Below are 23,260 nucleotides of genomic sequence, written 5' to 3' on the forward strand. Positions count from 1 at the left end.
AAACACTATAAATTCACCAAAAAGTTTAAAGTGATGTTATAATTAGATTTGGTAATAATATCTTACTTTACGTTAAGAAAACAACTTAGAAATTCACTGAAAAAGACAAAGGAAAAATTGAGACTAAAGAAAAGTGAAAATGTCAGCTAAAATATACCATTTAAAAAAAAAAAAAAAAAAATCACCATTTATAGTCTACTGAGCTAACTATAACCTACACCCCTGACATGCACTGCTTACGACCTCACATAATACATCACTCACAACATGTTCACTGGCATCCTTGATGTCATCGCAGATGACTTCACAAATGACCTGATCGGTGACATCCCTGATGCCATCTCAAATAACATCATCAATGATACTGGCATTACTCTAGAAATATTTGCATCATTTAGTGGGTGGACAGAATGGAAATAGCGTAAGCCCTGGCAACAAGTGCAGTTGTGCGTAATGAAAGTTATATAGTGCCCAGTTTACAAACCATTAAAGTTTGGGGTGCATGTAGTACTCCATGTTGAACAAGGTATGGCCTGAATGCACAAGATGTGGGTTGCAGACGCATGTTTCGAAGTAGGTTTTGGCTTGAAGCAGAAGCCATTTACAACAAATCTGTGAGAGAAGCTAAAGCTTCTATTGACAATGAATGACCCACCAGTGAATGTCTATACTTGCACCCATGTTAAATAGTTATAATACCGTGCTACAGACCAAGGGCCTGTTTACTAGTTTGGTGGTCTTTTAATGTTTTTCAATTGTTTATAGTTTCAAATATATGTTTGGGTTTTAATTTTATAAATTCCTTCATAACTTAAAATATGTTTCTAGTTATTTTGTTAAAAAGTGAACTTAATTAGTTTTGATATCTTTATTGCTTTTAAATAAACTCTTTTTTTATGTGAGTACGAATTTACAATTGCAGTTATAAATGTATGTGATTTAAATTGATATCTTTTAAAAATGAATAACTTATTAAATTTTTTAAGTAAACTTTTTTTAAGTAACTCCAGTTACTAATTTGAAAGTTACAGTGAATATTTGTTATTTTTTAAATGTTTTGGTTATACTCTGAATTTTCTTTTTTATGTTTAATGGTTTATAATTATTGGGATAATTAAAATGGATTTATGGATTTCTATAATGTAATTATTTTAGTGTCATGCCATTTGCAAATTTGTGGTAGTAGTTGTGAGAATACAGGGCTGATTGCAGAGGCCCCCTAACTTTTTTTCCCCATGTTTCACTTTTTGCTGGTGTTTTCCTGACTCTGATGGTGCCCTGGGTACTGCTAACCAGTCCCAGGACCTGTGCTCTGTATAAAATAAGTATGCAAATTAGGCTAATTAAAATTGGCTATGCCAACCTACTTTTAAGTCCCTAGTATATGATAGAGCATGTAGGTTTAGGGACCCCAGCATAGGTAGTGCACCCACAGGTGCACTGTTGAGATGCCCAGGGTCATTTTAAAGACAGGCCTGCCTTGGTGGCTGCTTTTAAATTTAAGTTAAATGCAAATTTGACTTCGGAATTAAAATTACGTCCAAAGTCTTAAACTACCTTATTTTTACATATAAGTCACCCCCCAGGTGTGCCCTATGTGTCCCTAGGGTTGGGTGCCAAGTAACTATAAGCAGGGACCTTATAAAAATAGTTTTATAAGCCCTGGTGAAGTAAAACAACCACATTCCCTCACTGTAGTCAATGGCCTCCATAGGCTAAATGGGGAGATTTCATTTTAATTAAAAAGTCCCCTTAAGTATCAGATACCTCAAGTTTGGTATCAAATTAATTGTTATAATAAAATCCACAACTTACAATTGTTGAATTTAATATAACTAGTTCAGGTAAAGAGTTTTAAACTCTACCTAAAAAAATGCCTATTTCAGCTTGTAGTGCCCTTCTCTGATTGGCCAGCCTCTGACAGCCTGGCCAAGCTGCCTTGATGAGGTGTGAAGTGGCCTGGGCTGAGCACAAAGCATGTGCCTAGAGGAGGAGAACTACCACAGCAGATGGGGAAGCAGGAAGGGTGAGGGCTGTCAAACTGGTCTTCAAAGGCAGGGAAGGACATATGGAGCAACCCAGCACCCCCCTCACATCCTGTAATCCCAGACAATTAGGTTCCCTCTTGATTAGATTAGGAGAGAGCAGGGGAGGGGTGTGTTTAGGATTTTCAGCCACACAGTGGGTGGGCTTAGCCAGATGTAACCTCCAAAAATCAGTTTCAGCTATGATGGATTTTTGAAGAATGTTGCTCCATGGGACTGATTTGTGTCACCACACTATTACCAGGAAGTGGTCATCATAGGGGGAAGGACCCTGTGTCTGAGTTGAGAACCAGGACCCCCCTGTCTTTCACCCAGGAGCAAGGATAAATGTGGCAGAGCTGCACCCACACCTGAGATCCCCACCAGATCCCTACAAGGAAGAACATCAGAAGAAGGAGGACTGCCCTGTTGGACTCCTGACCTGCACTTGGAGACTGCACTCTGAAGGACTGCACCAGCTGCACACTTGGGCTCCACCACAAGAAGGACTTTGCCTGGCTTCAACTGGTTCATGGAGGGACTTCTTCAACTGGTTCATGGAGGGACTTCCTGTTTGCTACAGGTGAAAAATTGCTAACCAGAGTCCCCTGCTTCAGATCCTGAAGAAACTGACCAGCTGACCACTGTCCAGTGGCCGTTTTGGAGTTTGAGTTAGTCTGCACAATCAAGGAGCTACTCAGAGCTTCGGGAACCTTGGGGTGAGCTGTGGAATCCAAATGAACCTTAAAAGACCTTCTAGAAGAAGATCCAGAAGTTTGGAGAAGATTGAAGACCTTTTTGGAAAAAGCTCCGTAGAGTGACTGACCCGCCGTGGCAACTCCAGCCGGCTTGCCTCAACCGTGACCTGGCCTGACTTGCAGGTTAGTCCCGCTGAAGAAAATCTACAAAAAAGTGATTACGTCCGAACGTAGAAAGTTGACCGGGACCTGCTGAGCAGTGTATCCGAAGAGGGGTCCAGGGACTTTGGATCAAGATTCAGGTTTGGCCCAGTGGAAGGATTTTCATTTAAAAAAATCGTCTAAGTCTGAACATAGAAATCTTCACCGAGGGCTCCTGCGATACATATCCGAGGAAGGGCTCCAGGGAGGTCAGATCAGACTGGCGACTTTGTCCCACTGAAGAAAATCTTCAAGAAAACTACTGAGTCCGAAGGGAAAATTTTGACCGAGGCCTCCCACTTGATGTAGCCGAGCAGGGCTCATCACTGTTGGACTCAAACTTTGACTTTGCCCCGGATGACCAGATTAGCACTTTCTGTTTCTAGGTGCTAAAAAACACTAAGGTGGTCATTATGAGCGCCAGGGTAAATGTGGCGGCTCCACCACCAACAGGCTGGCGGTGAGGACGTCCACATTATGAGTGTGGCGGGTTGGCATCTCCACCCATACCGCAATGTTCATCTCTGACCCAGCAGTCCACAGAGGACCGCCGGCGGTATTATGAGCCGGACCACTGACATGGTTTCCACGGCGGTAGCACTGCCATGAAAACCATGGCAGTAGGGCTACCAGTGACACGGAATTCCTTCCCTGTCACCAGTAGACGGCTCCATCCCCAGCAAGCACCTGATACAGTCACAGCGCCTCCCACCGCCCCCTACAGTCACAGCACTCCCACCCCCCTCCCTGCATACATGCACACAGATACCCACATGTACCATGCATACACCCACTCACCTACACTTCCGTACACGCATCCACTCACACTCATCCATTCACGCATTCACTCACACGCATCCATCCACGCATTCACTTACACATACTGACACGCATTCAGGCACGCATCCTCACAATCATCCAAACATGCATGCTCACACACATATACACTGACATGCAGTCACGCACTCACTTCAACATTCATACACGCATTCACTCTTATGCATACAACCACACATACACTACAACACACAAAGTTGCATTCACACACACACATACATACATACACACACGCAGACACCGCACACTCAGACATGCACACACAATACCCCCCACACTCCCACACCCCTCCCCTATTGGATGCCTGACTTACCTTGTCTGGCGAGGAAGTTGTCTGGCAAGAAACTGGAAGGGGCACTGCTACCATCGGCAGTGCCCCATCATCAGGACACCGCCAGGCCGTATTAATGGTCTTAATGCGGCTGGCGGCGTCCTTCTGGTGGGGCAGTGCAGGTAGTAGCTTCTCAGTGGCCCACCACCGGTCAGCATGGCTACTGCCAGAAATCCCCCCAAAGTGTGACAGAAATCTGGCAGCACCCATTATATGGTGGACGGAAGACCGCCAGGACTGGCAGTCTTCTGGTGCCCATGGCTTCGGCGGTCTCGCTCAGAGACCGTCAAAGTCATAATGAGGGCCTAATTCTTAAAAAATGCATATCACCGGTTCCCCTTGTCTGATTTTATTAATTTTGGTGTCATTTTAACATAAGAGTGGACATCAGGCAGTGCCGACACGCACACTACCTCCCTGGTGTGGGTCACTATCAGTGGCTAACTCCAGGGAGGGGGTAAAAAAATCCTCTGTTCCGTTGCACCATAGGATTTTTTTCATTTAAATACCCGTGGGAGACACGGAACAGCTTCCGTGTCTCCCCCTGCCCGGACCCCTGCACCTTTGTGACATTAGCGCGCCGTGAGGTGCTCTGACATCACAATCTGTTTTCCCCACCAGAGCATGAAGCTTAGGTGAGGCCCCTTCCTGCTCCGGTGGAGAAAACGGGCTGAAACAGACCTCTGCACCGTTTGGGAGGGCTTGTTTGAAAGAGGAGATTCTCCCCTTTCAAGCAAGGCCTTCCTGAAACTGTGCTGCGATCCACGGCCAGGAAACCCCACTAGACACCAGGGATTTCACTTGGTGGGGTCAGCCCCCTCTGAAAATGCCCCCCCCCCAGGGACACAAGATTGTGCCCCCCGGGGTTAAAAAATAAAAAAAAGGTTTTTTTTTTTTTTTTGCAAAAATGAAAATGAGCAGGGCGACACTATGGCCTCTAAGAAAACAGTACACCTATTAAAAATATATAGATCTGTATAGATGTATATATATATATATACATCTATACAGATAGATATATCTATATATATATATAGAGAGAGAGAGAGAGAGCGAGATGTCAATGCATGTGTGATTTCCGTGGGGGCTGCAATCGGCCCCCAGGAAAACCAAACCCACATATAAAAGTAATCTCTTTACATATATATAGGTTATATACATATATATATATATATATATATGTGTGTGTGTGTGTGTATATATATGTATATATATATAATATATATAATATAATGTAAATATATATATATATTTGCCACCAATTCTCTTGCAGTTGCAGCTTGCGTCTTCAAAGCAATGCATATACTTCAACTGACATGTTTCAACTATAGCTTTTAGGCAGCAATAAAAAAGTCAAGTAACTCTTTTGATTATGTTTCTACTACAAAAGGATCTGACTTTTGTCTAGTGGCAGTTTTGATTCCAAAAAGAAGCGCAGAAGATTTATATGCCTACTGCAAAGATCAAAGCTGTATTTTATGTAACTAGCTGAGTGGATTGGTAAAGCCAGCAATTACCTGTGCTAAAATACAAATTAAATGTATGTGCAAGGGGGGCTATGGAGACGTGAAGGGCACTTTTGCTGGGTGGTAGTAATAGAATCCGAGGAAGAGGTCATGGGAGCACCAACAATGATTGTTGGACTTGATGTCAGAGGCGCTAAAGACTGTGATGATTGGTATGTGACAAGGTGAAGTAATAGTGTGCCTTTTCTGTTTTTTATGAGTGTCTTAAGAGGATGTGCTGATTGAGGGAAGAAGCGAAGATACGGTGACTGACCTTTACTATTGCACACATCATACACACACCCACCAGCAATTGTGTGACTGTCTATGTAGGAAAGTGTTTTAGAGCAAGAGTTTAGCCATTAGAAGAGATGGCTTCTCGTTGGATTACTGCTGCTCAAGCCCTAACTCATGTTATAGAGGACAGCTCTGACGTAGGATCAGAGACTGAGACAGCAGATACTGAGACAGCATCTGAGGGATAGGACAATGGTGCAGACTCTGGGAGTGATTTTTCCGACAAATCCTCTTCCAGTTATTCTGAAGTAGGTGATGAGGACAGTCCTGCTGTCCCTTCGCAAGTACAGTCTGTGCAGCGGGACAAGAGCGGGTAAGCCCAATCTAGAGAGCAGGTGCATGTGGCAGTAAGCACAGAGAGAGTGCTCTCTAGGGAGCTCCCCAATTTAGTTCAGCCCCAAATTCCACCGTCAAATCGTATTAGAGAAACATCAAAATTATTGATCACAAAACAACCTGTACAGGGAAACCTACCAAACCCAGATATTTATAGAAAATAAACACCGGGGGGAGTCCACAGAGGTGTGGCTTGTGTGGATTCCCCAAAGTTTTCTTACCCAGAATATCCTGCAAAGGTGAAATGTTGAATAAAAACTCTATTTTTCTTGCATTTCTGTCACACAAACTACAGGAATATGCAGGGATCCACAAAATTCCTACCACCCAGTGTTTCCCCACCTGTCCTGATAAAAAAGCTACCCCACTTGAGTGCCTGTACCTAATGCCTGAGTCAGGAACGGATCACCCCAAGATCAACAGTTGCCCTCACGTAAGGACTAACATTGTCTGTTGTGTGGTCCATTCCTGACATGGGCACTAGGCCTACCCACAGAAGTGAGGAACCATTTTTATAAGGAGACTTGGGGGAATGCTGGGTGGAAGGAAATTTGTGGCCCCTCTCAGATTCCAGAACTTTCTATCATCAAAATGTGAGGAAAAAGTGTTATTTTTGCCAAATTTTGAGGTTTGCAAAGGATTCTGGGCAACAGAACCTGGTGAAAGTGCCTCAAGTTACCCCATCCTGGGTTCCCCTAGGTGTTTAGTTTTCAAAACTGCACAGGTTTGGTAGGTTTTTCTAGGTACCGGCTGAGCTGGAGACCAAAATCCACAGCTAAGCACTTTCGAAAAAACACATCAGTTTTCAATGTAAAAATTTGATGTGTCCATGTTGCCTTTTGGGGTGTTTCCTGTCGCGGGCACTATTCCTACCCACACAAGTGAGGTACCATTTTTATCAGAAGACTTGGGGGAATGCTGGGTGGTAGGAAATGTGTGGCTCCTCTCAGATTCTAGAACTTTCCATCACCGAAATGTGGGAGAAAAGTGTTTTTTTGCCATATTTTGAGGTTTGCAAAGGGTTGTGAGTAACAGAACCTGGTAAGAGACACACAAGTCACCCAGAATTCCCCTAGATGTCTAGTTTCCAAAAATATATAGGTTTTCTAGGTTTCCCTAGGTACTGGCTGAGCTAGAGGCCGAAAGCCACAGCTAGGCACTTTGCAAAAAACACGTCAGTTTTCTTTGGGAAAATGTGACGTGTCCATGTTGTGTTTTGGGGCAGTTCCTGTCACGGGCACTAGGCCTACCCACATAAGTGAGGTACCATTTTTATCAAGAGACTTGAGGGAATGCTGGGTGGGAGAAAGTTTGTGGCTCCCCTCAGATTCCAGAACTTTGCAGCACCGAAACCCGATGGAAAAGTTTTTTTTTTTTCAATTTTGAGGTTTGCAAAGGATTCTGGGTAGGGGAACTTGGTGAGAGTGCCACAAGTTACCCCATCCTGGGTTTCCCTAGGTGTCTAGTTTTCAAAACTGCACAGTTTTGGTAGCTTTTCCTAGGTGGAAGCTGAGCTGGAGACCAAAATCCACAGCTAGGCACTTTCGAAAAAACACATCAGTTTTCAATGTAAAAATGTGATGTGTCCATGTTGCGTTTTGGGCCGTTTCCTGTCCTGGGCACTAGGCCTACCCACACAAGTGAGGTACCATTCTCATCAGGAGACTTGGGGGAATGCTAGATGGAAGGACGTTTGTGGCAGCTCTCAGATTCCAGAAATTTGCAGCACCGAACTCTTAGGGAAAAGTGTTTTTTTGCCAAATGTTGAGGTTTGTATAGGATTCTGGGTAACATAACCTGGTGAGAGCCCCACAAGTCACCCCATTCTGAATCCTCCTAGGTGTCTAGTTCTTAAAAATATATAGGTTTGCTAGGTTACTATAAGTGCCGGCTGAGCTAAAGACCAAAATCCACAGCTAGGCACTTTGTAAAAAACAGGCCAGTTTTCTTTTGGGAAATGTGATGTGTCCATGTTGTCTTTTGGGGCATTTCCTGTCACGGGCAATAGGCCTACCCACACAAGTAAGGTACCATTTTTATTGAGTAGGTAATGTTTTGTGGGAGGAAGTTTGTGGCTCCTCTCAGATTCCAGGACTTTGCAGCACCGAAATCTGAGGGATTTTTTTGCCAAATTTTGAGGTTTGCAAAGGATTCTGGGTAACAGAACCTGGTGAGAGCCTCACAAGTCACCCCATCATGGATTCCCCTAGGTGTTTAGTTTTCAGAAATGCACAGGTTTTTCAGGTTTTCCTAGGTGCCGGCTGAACTAGAGGCCAAACCCACATCTACGTACTTTCCAAAAAACATGTCAGGTTTCACTGTAAAAATGTGATGTGTCCATGTTGCGTTTCCTGTTGCGGGCAGTAGGCCTACCCACACAAGTGAGGTACCATTTTTATCAGGACACTTGGAGGTACACAGAATAGAAGAACAAGTGTTATTGCCCCTATTCTTTCTCTACATTGTTTCCTTCCAAATGTAAGACAGTGTGTAAAAAAAGAAGTCTATTTGAGAAATACCTTGTAGTTCACATGCTAGTATGGGGACTCCGGATTTCAGAGATGTGCAAATAACTACTGCTTATCAACATCTTATCTTGTGCCCATTTTGTAAATACAAAGGTTTCCTTGATACCTTTTTTTCACTCTTTACATTTCATCAAATGAATTTCTGTGTACCCGGTATACAATTAAAATCCATTGCAAGGTACAACTAACTTATTGGCTCTGGGTACCTAGGCTTCTTGATGAACCTACAAGCCCCATATATGCCCGCAACCAGAAGAGTCCAGCAGACGTAACAATATATTGCTTTCAAAAATCTGCCATAGCTGGAAAACGTTATAGAAGAAAACGTGGACAGAAATGGCTCTTTTTTTATCTCAATTTCAATATTGTTTTTATTTTAGCTGTTGCTTTCCATAGGAAAGCCTTCAAGGATCTACACAAATAACCCCTTGCTAAATTCAGAATGTTGTCTACTTCTCAGAAATGCTTAGCTGTCCAGGATTCAGCATTGGTTTCACACCCATTTCTGTCATTAACTGGAAGGAGGCTGAAAGCACAAAAAAGTAAAAATGGGGTATCTCCCAGTAAAATGCCAACATTGTGTTGAAAAATGTGGTTTTCTGACTCAAGTCTGCTTGTTCCTGAAAGCTGGAAGATGGTGATTTTAGCACTGCAAACCCTTTGTTGACGCAATATTCAGGGGAAAAAAACACATGCTTTCTTCTGAAGCCATTTTTTTTCAAACAAAATTTTACCTGTATTTTGGCTAATTTTCTTGGTCTCCTCCAGGGTAACCCACAAACTCTGGGTACCTTTAGAATCCCTAGAATGTTGGAAAAAAAGGACGCAAATGTGGCGTGGATAGCTTATGTGGACAGAAAGTTATGAAGGCCTAAGTGAGAACTACCCTAAATAGCCAAAAAAGGGCTCAGCACTGGGTGGGGGGAGAAGACCTAGTAGCTAAGGGGTTAAAGATAAAAATATAATCTATTTTTATAAATTGGTGTGGGTTTTTTCTTGTGTTTTATGTTTTACTTATTAACTGTTTGTGATTTTTAAATGCTTTACACATTTGTCTCCTAAGTTAAGCCTTGTCACTAGTCACATTGCCAAGCTACCAAGGGTTGAGCTGGGTCTAATTTATTGAGACCTAACTGGACCTAGGTGGAGGTTAGTGGCTACTGCTGGATATCCGCCCAAAGTGTGGCAAAAATCTGGCAGTATCCATTATATGGCGGGGGGACTGCCAGCACTCGTGGTCTTCTGGCGCTCGTGGCTTTGGCAGTCTCGTTCAGAGTCATAATAAGGGCTACTTCTATATAAATTAATATCTCCGGTTCCCCTTATCCAATTTTATTCATTTTGGTGTAATTTTAAAGATAAAAATATAATCTATTTTAATAAATTGGCGTGGGATATTGTGTTTTACTTATTTACTGTTTTGTGTTAAATGCTTTACACATTTGTCTCCTAAGTTAAGCCTTGTCGCTCATTGCCAAGCTACCAAGGGTTGAGCTGGGTTTACTTTATTGAGACCTAACTGGACCTAAGTGGAGGTTAGTGGCCTAATGCTATAGGTACTTACCTGCCCTTACCAATTATCCACTTTTCAACATTACTTTATTTTTAAATCTAAAAGTAGAACTTTTTCCCTACTTCTTTTTTATTTTGAAGTGGGATAGAAATGTGAATCAGTCATCCCAAAAAGCTCAACACTTTCCACAATGTAGTGAAGTTTGAATGTCAGAGTAAATTCGAACTCCCCAAAGACCAACACTTTTCCTAATGTGGTTAACTTTGAAGTGGAAATAGTAAGTTCAACCCTCACAAAGTGCAAAACCTTTATCAATGTGATTAAGGGCCTCATCAGGAGTTTGGTGGTGCTGTGGCAGTGGTGTCTTTCCCTTCCCTATTGCATGGTTCTTGCCATTCTGACCAGCAGAAACCTTGAAATAGAGTGTTCCCGCCGGTCAGACCGGCAGAAACAGTGCTATGAGAAAGCACTCGGCTCCCTTAAAGGAGCAGAGTGATATCTCGTAGCACAGAAAGGGCTGGCCAGTATCCTCAGAAAGCACATTGGCCCTTATTACAACCCTGGCGGTCGGTGATAAAGCGGCAGTAATACCGTCAACAGCCCAGCATTAAAAAAAATGGAATTATGACCGTGGCGGAAACCGCCAACACAGACAGCCACTTTAACACACCGACTGCCACAGCGGTAGCAACAAGCACCCCGGTGGTAACTGCCAACAGCCAGGTGGAAGACAATGTACCGCCAAACCTATTACAACATGCCAATCTGCCAGCTTTTCCGGGGCGGTACCAACGCCATCAAAAGCATGGCGGAAACAGAACACAAAAGAGAAACGACTCACCCCTGGACACTCAAGGAAGAAGCATGATGCCACGGAGCCTGAACTACATTTTGTCCCATGCTGGTATACCTCCTCCTACACCAGGAACACGAACAGCCGTGAAGAAGACCACGGTGAGTACCGTACCTAGCACACAAGGGAAGGAGGGGAGGAAAAAGAGAGGAGCACACACACGCAACACACAACACCCCCAACCACATACACACAAACAGATGCAACAACATTACATATCCACCCTGTACCCCTCAGGAATAACGCAAGGACAAAAGGTGAGTAAAGCCAATGTAATAATAAAAAGTTCAAGAAATACATCCTTAAAGCACAAAACAGTATCTACAATATAAACAAATGGAGGGACAATGCCCAATCCAAAATGTCCGAGGCCCACAGGGCCATATCACATAGGCAAAGGCCACACTTGACTCCTGCCTCCATACGGAGAGAACACTGCTGGGGCATCAAGTCGAAAATACACAGGCACCTCAGAGGGAAGAGGGGACACCTCAGCCGGAAGATGGTACAACGCCACTGCTCCTCGAGGGGGCTACATGCCCTCTGCGATGTCCTGGGGAGTGCAAGGCCACAGTCTCTCAAGTGGGTGGTTTGTCTACTGCTTGGTCCTGGGGAGTGCAAGGCCACAGTCTCTCAAGTGGGTGGTCTGCCCACTGCTTGGTCCTGGGGAGTGCAAAGCCACAGTCTCTTAAGTGGGTGGTTTGCCCACTGCTTGGTCCTGGGGAGTGCAAAGCCACAGTCTCTCAAGTGGGTGGTCTGCCCACTGCTTGGTCCTGGGGAGTGTTAAGCCACAGTCTCTCAAGTGAGTCGTTTGCCCACTGCTTGGTCCTGGGGAGTGCAAAGCCACAGTCTCTCAAGTGGGTGGTTTGCCCACTGATTGGTCCTGGGGAGTGCAAAGCCACAGTGGATGGCTTCTCCACTGGTTCTGGAGGGGGTCTTGTACCCAGTGTTCTTCATCCTACCAAGGTGGGGTGAGTGGATGCCTTCTTCCACTGGTTCTGGAGGGGGCCTTGTGCCCTGTGATGCAGATCTTGGAGGGTGCAAGGTCACAGTCTCTTACATGGATGTCACACCTACGGTTGTTGCAGGGGCCAGGATGCACTACAGCCCATGGAGGCTCGACTACACACTGCCCGCCGGGGGAGAGGGCTGCTCAGTGGTGGCAGTGACAGGGCTGGCGGCAGTGCTGCCAGTGGTGGAAGGAGGCTCCAGTCCTTCTCCTGCAGCCTCGGACGGCTGCCCACTGGGGCTGCTGCAGCTGGCAGTGGTGCTGGTGGCAGTGCAGGTGGCGGTGCTGGCGGCGGTGCTGGCAGCGGTGCGGCCAGTGGTGGGGGGAGGCTTCAGCCCTTCCCCCACAGCCTCAGATGGCTGAAGTGCCATAGCTGGTGTTGTTTGCCCAGATACTGCTCCAGCACCAGACACCAGATCCATCCTGCCTGCGGTGTCTATGCTTTTTTCATTGCCCTTGGCAGCTGGTGTTCCTTTCCTGCCCTTGGCAGCTGGTGGTGCCTCCTTGCTTCTGCCAGCTGGTGGTGCCTCCTTGCTTATGCCAGCTGGTGGTGCCTCCTTGCTTTTGCCAGCTGGTGGTGCCTCCTTGTGGTTTCTAGCTGGTGCTTCCTTTTTGCCCTTGGCAGCTGGTGCAGGCACACTGGCTGTGTGGACTGGTCTCTTCACAGTGCCTCTCACAACTGCAGTTGCTGCAGAAAAGACAGTGGCCGTGGACTGGGTGGCTGAGCTGCTAGCCTGGGTCCTGATCATCCTGGCCAGGATTGAACGACGGGGGGAAGGGCAGGGAATAGGTCAAGGGTGGAGAGGAAAAGCTTTTTAGGGACACTGGGGCTGGAAGAGGGTGAAGGGTTGGGAGTGGAGGAAGAGGGAATGGTGGTAGTAGGTGTCTGCTGTGTTTGGGTGGAGGTGTATGGGCTGGATGCTGTTGTGAGGTGGAAGGCTGTTGGGTGCTTGCGTTTGTGTACTTTGGGAGGAGGGGGCACAGACACAGTGGGAGAGGACACAGGGGACGTCTGCATTCATGTGGGGGTGGTGACGGCCAGTGAGGGGCGTGTAGTGATAGGCATGATGGTGATGGAGGTAGTGGATGAGGATGTAGTGCATGTAGGTGTGAGTGGAGACGCTACTGGGAGGGAGGTGAATGACGAGGAGGAGGAGGACATGGTGGAGGCAGTGGATGTTGGTGTGTCTGCATCTGGATCATGCTTGTGTGAGTTCCTGTGAAATGAAGTGTGGTGCTTGTGTTTGCCAAAGCCACTTCTGTGTGTTGATTTGGGTGCATGCTGGTCTGAAGGTGTGCTTGGGATAGGCTGGGGTTGAGGGGAATGGGACTGGGTAGAGGAAGTTGGAGGGGGGAGGCTAGAGACAGGGACAATGGCTGCCATCAGGGAGTTGGCCAGAGCCTGGAACATTCTCTGTTGGGACACCGTACCAGAGGGAATATCCTCCGGTATGAATTTGTTTGTTGCAAATGCCCTGCCAGACCCTGGATGGCATTCACAATGGTTGACTGCCCAACAGAGATGAATCGTAGGTCAATAGACTCCTCACTGAGGGCAGAAGGGTTGACTGGGGCAGGTCCTGAGGTGCCTGGGGCGAAGGAGCTGCCGACCCCTATGGGTGACCGGACAAGGGAAACACGCTGAGGGGCTGCTGGGAGGGTGGTGCTGGTACAGGGTTGGCGGCTGTAACTTAAGTTGGGGTGGCCACAGAGGTGTCCGCCACCACCAGATAGCTTCCATCGGAGGAGGTGTCATTGTCCGAACTGTCACCTCCAGTCTCCGCTGTGGTGCTCCCCTCACCCTCCGTCCCACTGGTGCCCTCACGGTCAGTGGATTCAGCCTCATGGGCCATGTGGGATGCAGCTCCCTCCATCGTCTGTTCCTCTGCTCCTCTGCTCCTCTGCCAGATGATGCTAATGCACACAAGGACAGGGTGACAAAACAAAAAAGGGTGGGGAAGAGATGGAGGATATTCTTGGTCAATGCCAGCAACAACACCACAGTTGGCGTACACAACACACAGGGAACAGCCCTATGCACCAGGCCATGCACAACCAGTTACAATGCTAGTCACCAGGGCATCGGGTACAATGCCTAACACCAATAGAAGCACACCTGAAACCCACAGGACCCTGGCCATTAGTCGATGCCCACTAGCATTTTTGGGTTTGGAGTTCATCTGAGCCTGCCCATCATGGAACCTACCCTGCCATGTTCGTCCTGGCATAGGGGCACCCACAGACCCACATCCCCCACCCAGATAACACCTCAACAGGAACAATTTTCTGAATCTAAAACTGTACTCACCCCCTTGTGGCTGCTGTGATGCCTTCAAGCGCCCATCCAATTCCGGATAGACCACCGCCAGAATGCGGAACATCAGGAGGGTCAGGGTACGACGGGCACCCCTTCCTCATTAGGTGGCCATCCCCAGCTGGGCCTTCGCCATCTTCCTTGCCCAGGGGCGCAGGTCCTCCCACCGTTTGCAACAATGGGTGCTCCGTCTGTCAAAGACTGCCAGGGTCTGCATGTCCTCGGCGATGGTACAACAAATACCCTTTTTCTGATGGGCGCTGACCTGCAGAAAAAGATACATAGAAAAAGGTATTAGTCATACCGTCCGACCTGTTCCACTCATGGCCTACCATATCTCTCCCATCCCCTTACGCTCAGACATTGCCCACCATATATGCAGCACTCTGCCTAGGACCCCTCAGCCACCCCCCCTACACAAGGCTTACACACACAGCACTCCATGCATTGATGCCCCATGCTCGTAGACACTTCTGGGACTTTTAAAACAACAAGTTAAGACATCATGAGGTCTACCAAGAATAATGGATTCTAAATCTTGAAATATACTTATTTCTTGCAAGAAAACGTGGGTACCACTAAATTGGAATCACAGATCACAAACAACAAACCAGGACAAACATCTACTGAAGAGAAAAATAAATACTGCTAAATTTATGTTTGAAGAACAGCATTAAAATAATTTTCCCACTGCTATACTCTATTCCTGTTTAACGGATTACCAGATTTAATGGCATCATGCAGCCTATCAAGGGCAATGTCTTTATATGCCTTTTCACCTACCACTATCATTCATACATATTAATTTATTATAGAACTACAATAAAAATTATATTATTTATTGAGTACAGATAAAACTGTTAGGTAAATATTTGCAGTGAGCGTGATGCACATTAATGTTATTTTGAAATAACATACTATGGGCCTTATTTATACTTTTTGGTGCAAAACTGCACTAAGGCAGTTTTGCCCCAAAAAGTTTTGCACCGGCTTGCACCATTTATTAGCACCAGCTGCGAACCATATTTATGGAATGGTGCAAGCCGGTGCAAAGGGTAGGCTAGCTTAAAAAAAAATGACGTTAGGCAGTTTTGAGTCAAAATAAATGATTCTGACCAGATTAGCATCATTTTTTGACGCTAAGGGGCATATTTATACTCTGTTTGCACTGAATTAGCGTCATTTTTTTAAAACTCTAATTCAGTGCAAAACTAACTCCATATTTATACTTTGGTGCTAGACCCGTCTAGCACCAAATTTATGGAGTTAAAGTCATTTTTTGCAAGTGGAAACCTACCTTGCCTTAATGAGATGCAAGGCAGGCGTTCCCGTGCAAAAAAATGACTCTATGGCCTTAACACCATATTTATACTCCCATGTAAAAATGGTGCAAAGGAGGGAGGAGGGGTCAAAAAATGGGGCAAAGCTTGCTTTGCCCCATTTCTTAAGACCAGGGTCAGGACAGGTGTTAGGGGACCTGTGGCCCTATTTCCATGGTGGAACACCATGGAATAAGCCCAGAGGTGCCCTCCCTAGGCCCTAGGGGCACCCCCACCCCCACTAGAGGGACTACGAGGATGGGGGACCCCATCCCAGGTAAGTACAGGTAAGTGCATTTTATTTTTGAAAGTGCCATGGGGGGCCATGAAATGGGCCCCCATACATGGCACAGGGTGCAATGGCCATGCCCAGGGGACCCCTGTCCTCTGTGCTGGCCACTGGGGTGGTGGGCATGACTCCTGCCTTTTCTAAGGCAGGAGTCATGTGGCATGGTAGGTTTAGCACCATAAAATGACGCTAATCTGGTTAGAGTCATTTTTTTTTACTCTAACCTGCCTAAAGCCATTTTTTGGTGCTAACCCTCTTCTTCTATACTGCCAGCCCCACCCGACTAAAGTCATTTTTTAAAACTCTAGCCTACCCTTTGCACCGGCTTGCACCATTCCATAAATATGGTGCACAGAAATGGTGCAAGCCGGTGCTAAACAGTTTGGTGCAAAACTGAGTTAGTGCAGTTTTGCAGCAAAAAGTATAAATAAGGGCCAATATTTTGTGAGTTTGCACCACTTTTGCGTCATAAAATGACGTTAATGCGGTGCCAAAAAAGTTTAAATCAGGGCCTTGGTGCTAGATGGGTCTAGCACCAAAGTATAAATATGGAGTTAGTTTTGCACCGAATTAGAGTAAAAAAAAATGACACTAATTCGGTGCAAACAGAGTATAAATATGCCGCAGAGTATAAATATGCCCCTAAAAATGGCGATAAGGCCCTAGAGTCATTTTTTGCACTGGAACGCCTACCTTGCATCTCATTAAGGCAAAGTAGGTCTCCACTTTCAAAAAATGACTTTAACTCCATAAATTTGGTGCTATAGGGGTCTAGCACCAAAGTATAAATATGGAGTTAGTTTTGCACCGAATTAGAGTAAAAAAAAATGACACTAATTCAGTGCAAACAGAGTATAAATATGCCCCTATGTTTTTTTTTACAGTCCAAAACAATTCATCTAGACTTTGAAAACAAACTAGATAAGCATAACCTATCTGCGCACTCATAAGATCCAACTTCCCTGTTGGAAAGCATTTATAATCTAAAACGACATGATTTCTCAGAAAGACTCTTCTGTGCAGGAATCTTCTCCCACATCTTAATTTCTGTCTTCTCAAATTTTGTGGTATACAATGTCACGTACCGAGCAACAGCAATAGAGTTATCAGCAACGAACTGTATACCTATGTTTGCAATCCACATTTTTAAAATGATTGGATTATAATCATTAGTGTACTTTGAAGCCTCTGTTCTTTTAAAGTTGTAAGTATTTTTGGTGACTTTTCGTCAACATATGTCTCACTGCAGACTGAAAGCTGTTTACTCTTTCTTCTTAACCCGTTAAATGCGGGCGTCGGCCACTGGCCGACGCCCACACACCCTCCCTGGTGCGGGTCACGACCAGTGGCCGACACCAGGAAGGGCATTAATAAATCCTCGGGTGCGTCGCACCCGAGGATTTATTTTTTATTTTTTTTCCCCCCCCGGGAGACACGGAAGCTACCGTGTCTCCCCCCGCCCCCCACCCGCCCCTTTGTGACGTCAGCGCGCCGCGAGGCGCGCTGACGTTGCAAAGGTGTTTTCCCCATGAAAGCAGGAAGCAGCCTTGCGGCCGCTTCCTGCTTTCATGGGGAAAACGGCCTTTTTCACGTTCGGGAAGGCCTCGTAAGAAAGGGGAGAGTCTCCCCTTTCTTACGAGGCCTTCCTGAAAGTGTTTCCTGGCCCCCGATCGCAGCACAGCTGCGATCGGGGGCCAGGAAACACTTTCAGGAAGGCCTCGTAAGAAAGGGGAGACACTCCCCTTTCTTACGAGGCCTTCCTGAAAGTGTTTCCTGGCCCCCGGTCGCAGCTGTGCTGCGATCGGGGGCCAGGAAACACTTTCAGGTTTCCTGGCTCCCCCGATCGCAGCACAGCTGCGATCGGGGGGGTCAGGAAACATTTTGAAAAGGCCTCGTAAGAAAGGGGAGACTCTCCCCTTTCTTACGAGGCCTTCTGAAACTGTTTCTGGCCCCCGATCGCAGCTGTGCTGCGATCGGGGGCCAGAAACAGTTTCAGAAGGCCTCGTAAGAAAGGGGAGAGTCTCCCCTTTCTTATGAGGCCTTCTGAAACGGTTTCCTGGCCCCCGATCGCAGCACAGCTGCGATCGGGGGCCAGGAAACCCCACTAGACACCAGGGATTTCACTTTTGGGGGGCAGCCCCCCCCGGAAAACGGGCCGCCCCCACCCGGATAATTTTCCTAAAAAAATAAAAAGGTAGGTGCCCCCGAATGGTATGTGACAAGGTGTTTTTTGAGTGTCTTGAAAGTACGTGCTGATTGAGGGAAGAAGCGCAGGTAAGGTGGCCTCTACTGTTGCACGTATCTCACACACACCATCGATTTTGTGACTGTCTACGTAGGCTAGTGTTTTAGAGCAACAGTTTAGCCAATAGCAGAGATGGCATCTTGATGGATGACTGCTGCCTGCACTCGGGTTATAGAGGACCGCTCTGACATAGGATCAGAGACTGAGACATCAGATACTGAGGCAGCATCTGAGGGATAGGACAATGGCGCAGACTCTGGGAGTGATTTTTCAGTCAGAGGAGTCCCATTCGAAAACTCCTCTTCCAGTACATTATGAGGGAGGTGATGAGGACAGTCCTGCTGTCCCTTCGCAAGCTGTTCGTGCAACTGGGTAATAGTGGGTTAGGCCAACCCAGAGAGCAGGTGAATGCGGCGGCAAGCAGAGAGAGAGTGCTCTCTTGGGAGCTCACCAATTTAGTTCAGCCCCAAATTCCACCACCCAAATCATATTGTGGAGACATCAAAATTGTCTATGGCAAAACAAACTGGTTTTGTAAGGCAGGCACCTGTGTTTTTGGTCCTGGATTCGGCGGCCATATAGAGAAACACACTAAACCCAAACATTTCTGGAAACTAGACATTCGGGGGAGTCCACAGAGGTGTGACTTGTGTGGATTCCCCAAAGTTTTCTTACCCAGAATACCCTGCAAAGCTGAAATGTTGAGAAAAAACTCTATTTTTCTCGCATTTCTGTCACACAAACTACAGGAATATGCTGGGATCCACAACATTCCTACCACCCAGTGACTCCTCACCTGTCCTGATAAAAACACTACCCCACTTGAGTGCCTACACCTAGTGCCTGTGTCAGGAATGGATCACCCCAGGGTCAACAGCTGCCTCACGTAAGGACCAACATTGACCGTTGTGTGATCTATTCCTATCGCAGGCACCAGGCCTAACCACACAAGTGAGGTATCATATTTATCGGGAGACTTGGGGGAACGCTGGGTGGAAGGAAATTTGTGGCTCCCCTCAGATTCCAGAACTTTCTGTCACCGAAATGTGTGGAAAACGTGGTATTTTAGCCACATTTTGAGGTTTGCAAAGGATTCTGGGTAACAGAACCTGGTCCGAGCCCCACAAGTCACCTCATCTTGGATTCCCCTGGGTTTCTAGTTTACAAAAATGTGCTGGTTTGCTAGGTTTCCCCAGGTGCCGGCTGAGCTAGAGGCCAAAATCCACAGGTAGGCACTGTTTTCTATGAAAAAATGTGATGTGTCCACGTTCTGTTTTGGGGCATTTCCTGTCGCGGGCGCTAGGCCTACCCACACAAGTGAGGTATCATTTTTATCGGGAGACTTAGGGGAACGCCGGGTGGAAGGAAATTTGTGGCTCCTCTCAGATTCCAGAACTTTCTGTCACCGAAATGTGAGGAAAACTTGTTTTTTTAGCCACTTTTTGAGGTTTGCAAAGGATTGTGGGTAACAGAACCTGGTCCGAGCCCCGCGAGTCACCCCTCCTTGTATTGCCCTAGGTCTCTAGTTTTCAGAAATGCACAGGTTTGGTAGGTTTCCCTAGGTGCCGGCTGAGCTAGAGGCCAAAATCTACAGGTAGGCACTTCTCAAAAAACACCTCTGTTTTCTTCCAAAAATTTTGATGTGTCCACGTTGCGCTTTGGGGCGTTTCCTGTCGCGGGCGCTAGGCCTACCCACACAAGTGAGGTATCATTTTTATCGGGAGACTTGGGGGAACGCCGGGTGGAAGGAAATTTGTGGCTCCTCTCAGATTCCAGAACTTTCTGTCACCGAAATCTGAGGAAAACTTGTTTTTTTAGCCACTTTTTGAGGTTTGCAAAGGATTCTGGGTAACAGAACCTGGTCCGAGCCCCGCGAGTCACCCCTCCTTGTATTGCCCTAGGTCTCTAGTTTTCAGAAATGCACAGGTTTGGTAGGTTTCCCTAGGTGCCGGCTGAGCTAGAGGCCAAAATCTACAGGTAGGCACTTCTCAAAAAACACCTCTGTTTTCTTCCAAAAATTTTGATGTGTCCACGTTGCGCTTTGGGGCGTTTCCTGTCGCGGGCGCTAGGCCTACCCACACAAGTGAGGTATCATTTTTATCGGGAGACTTGGGGGAACGCCGGGTGGAAGGAAATTTGTGGCTCCTCTCAGATTCCAGAACTTTCTGTCACCGAAATCTGAGGAAAACTTGTTTTTTTAGCCACTTTTTGAGGTTTGCAAAGGATTCTGGGTAACAGAACCTGGTCCGAGCCCCGCGAGTCACCCCTCCTTGGATTGCCCTAGGTCTCTAGTTTTCAGAAATGCACAGGTTTGGTAGGTTTCCCTAGGTGCCGGCTGAGCTAGAGGCCAAAATCTACAGGTAGGCACTTCTCAAAAAACACCTCTGTTTTGTTCCAAAAATTTTGATGTGTCCACGTTGCGCTTTGGGGCGTTTCCTGTCGCGGGCGCTAGGCCTACCCACACAAGTGAGGTATCATTTTTATCGGGAGACTTGGGGGAACGCCGGGTGGAAGGAAATTTGTGGCTCCTCTCAGATTCCAGAACTTTCTGTCACCGAAATCTGAGGAAAACTTGTTTTTTTAGCCACTTTTTGAGGTTTGCAAAGGATTCTGGGTAACAGAACCTGGTCCGAGCCCCACGAGTCACCCCTCCTTGGATTGCCCTAGGTCTCTAGTTTTCAGAAATGCACAGGTTTGGTAGGTTTCCCTAGGTGCCGGCTGAGCTAGAGGCCAAAATCTACAGGTAGGCACTTCTCAAAAAACACCTCTGTTTTCTTCCAAAAATTTTGATGTATCCACGTTGCGCTTTGGGGCGTTTCCTGTCGCGGGCGCTAGGCCTACCCACACAAGTGAGGTATCATTTTTATCGGGAGACTTGGGGGAACGCCGGGTGGAAGGAAATTTGTGGCTCCTCTCAGATTCCAGAACTTTCTGTCACCGAAATGTGAGGAAAACTTGTTTTTTTAGCCACTTTTTGAGGTTTGCAAAGGATTCTGGGTAACAGAACCTGGTCCGAGCCCCGCAAGTCACCCCTCCTTGGATTCCCTTAGGTCTCTAGTTTTCAGAAATGCACAGGTTTGGTAGGTTTCCCTATGTGCCGGCTGAGCTAGAGGCCAAAATCTACAGGTAGGCACTTTGGAAAAAACAGCTGTGTTTTCTATAAAAAAAATAGGATGTGTCCATGTTGTGTTTTGGGGCATTTCCTGTCGCGGGCACTAGGCCTACCCACACAAGTGAGGTATCATTTTTATCGGGAGACTTGGGGGAACACAGAATAGCAAAACAAGTGTTATTGCCCCTTATCTTTCTCTACATTTTTTCCTTCCAAATATAAGAGAGTGTGTAAAAAAGACGTCTATTTGAGAAATGCCCTGCAATTCACATGCTAGTATGGGCACCTCGGAATTCAGCGATGTGCAAATAACCACTGCTCCTCAAAACCTTATCTTGATCCCATTTTGAAAATGCAAAGGTTTTCTTGATACCTCTTTTTCACTCTTCATATTTCAGCAAATGAATTGCTGTATACCCAGTATAGAATGAAAACCAACTGCAGGGTGCAGCTTATTTATTGGCTCTGGGTACCTAGGGTTCTTGATGAACCTACAAGCCCTTTATATCCCTGCAACCAGAAGAGTCCAGCAGACAAAACGGTATATTGCTTTCAGAAATCTGACATCGCAGGAAAAAGTTACAGAGTAAAACATAAAGAAAAATGGCTGTTGTTTTCAGCTCAATTTCAATATTTTTTTATTTCAGCTGTTATTTTCTGTAGGAAAACCTTGTAGGATCTACACAAATGACCCCTTGCTGAATTCAGAATTTTGTCTAGTTTTCAGAAATGTTTAGCATTCCGGGATCCAGCATTGGTTTCACACCCATTCCTGTCACTAACTGGAAGGAGGCTGAAAGCACCAAATATAGTAGAAATGGGGTATGTCCCAGTAAAATGCCAAATTTGTGTTGAAAAATTCGGTTTTCTGATTCAAGTCTGCCCGTTCCTGAAAGGTGGGAAGATAGTGATTTCAGCACCAGAAACCCTTGGTTGATGGCATTTTCAGGGAAAAAACCACAAGCCTTCTTCGGCAGCCCTTTTTTCCCATTTTTTTGGAAAAAACCAAATTTTCACTGTATTTTGGCTATTTTCTTGGTCTCCTCCAGGGGAAACCACCAACTCTGGGTACCATTAGAATCCCTAGGATGTTGGAAAAAAAGGACGCAAATTTGGCGTGGTTAGCTTATGTGGACAAAAAGTTATGAAGCCCTAAGCGCGAACTACCCCAAATAGCCAAAAAAGGGCTCAGCACTGGGGGGGAAAAGGCCCAGCAGCTAAGAGGTTAAATCAAAGGTCGGGGGAATCTAAAATGGTAATTTACCTTTGGTTCTATATGTTCATCTGCAGTACTTCCCACATCTGTGAATTTGGAACTACAGAACTTGTTGCTGCAAATATTTTTCAGCAGTATCTTTTGGAATGGCGCATGTAACAGATTGTTCAATGAATAATAGGACAGACACTTCACTGTCTATTCCCAATTTAGATGCATATTTGTTCCATTACAGCATGTGAATATGAGCAGAACCTCCTGCTTGAACTCTTTACTCCAAAAGATATCAGTTACTTCACCAAGAGTAGGGTATGTCTTGCTGCAGATGAAAGGCATCATACCTTTACATTGATGGTTAAAGTACCTGTAAACAATAGAACAGAATTCTCCTACTCTCTTTAGTTCAATGTCTTTGATATTTGAGTTTGCTTCTCTCAAAAATTCAAGGAGATCATCCTATGCATACTGAGCATAACTGTCAGGAAGCAAGTAGGCGTACCTAGGTTTCTTAACATACATTTGAACTCACTGTGACAACGGTACCAATATTATTTGGTACCACGTTGACATACCAATAAATTAATCAGGCTGTACAACAACATTACTTCCTACTAATGAACCTTTTTAACTAAC

The sequence above is a fragment of the Pleurodeles waltl genome, chromosome 1_2, assembly GCF_031143425.1.
Source record: "Pleurodeles waltl isolate 20211129_DDA chromosome 1_2, aPleWal1.hap1.20221129, whole genome shotgun sequence".
Classification (NCBI taxonomy): domain Eukaryota; kingdom Metazoa; phylum Chordata; class Amphibia; order Caudata; family Salamandridae; genus Pleurodeles; species Pleurodeles waltl.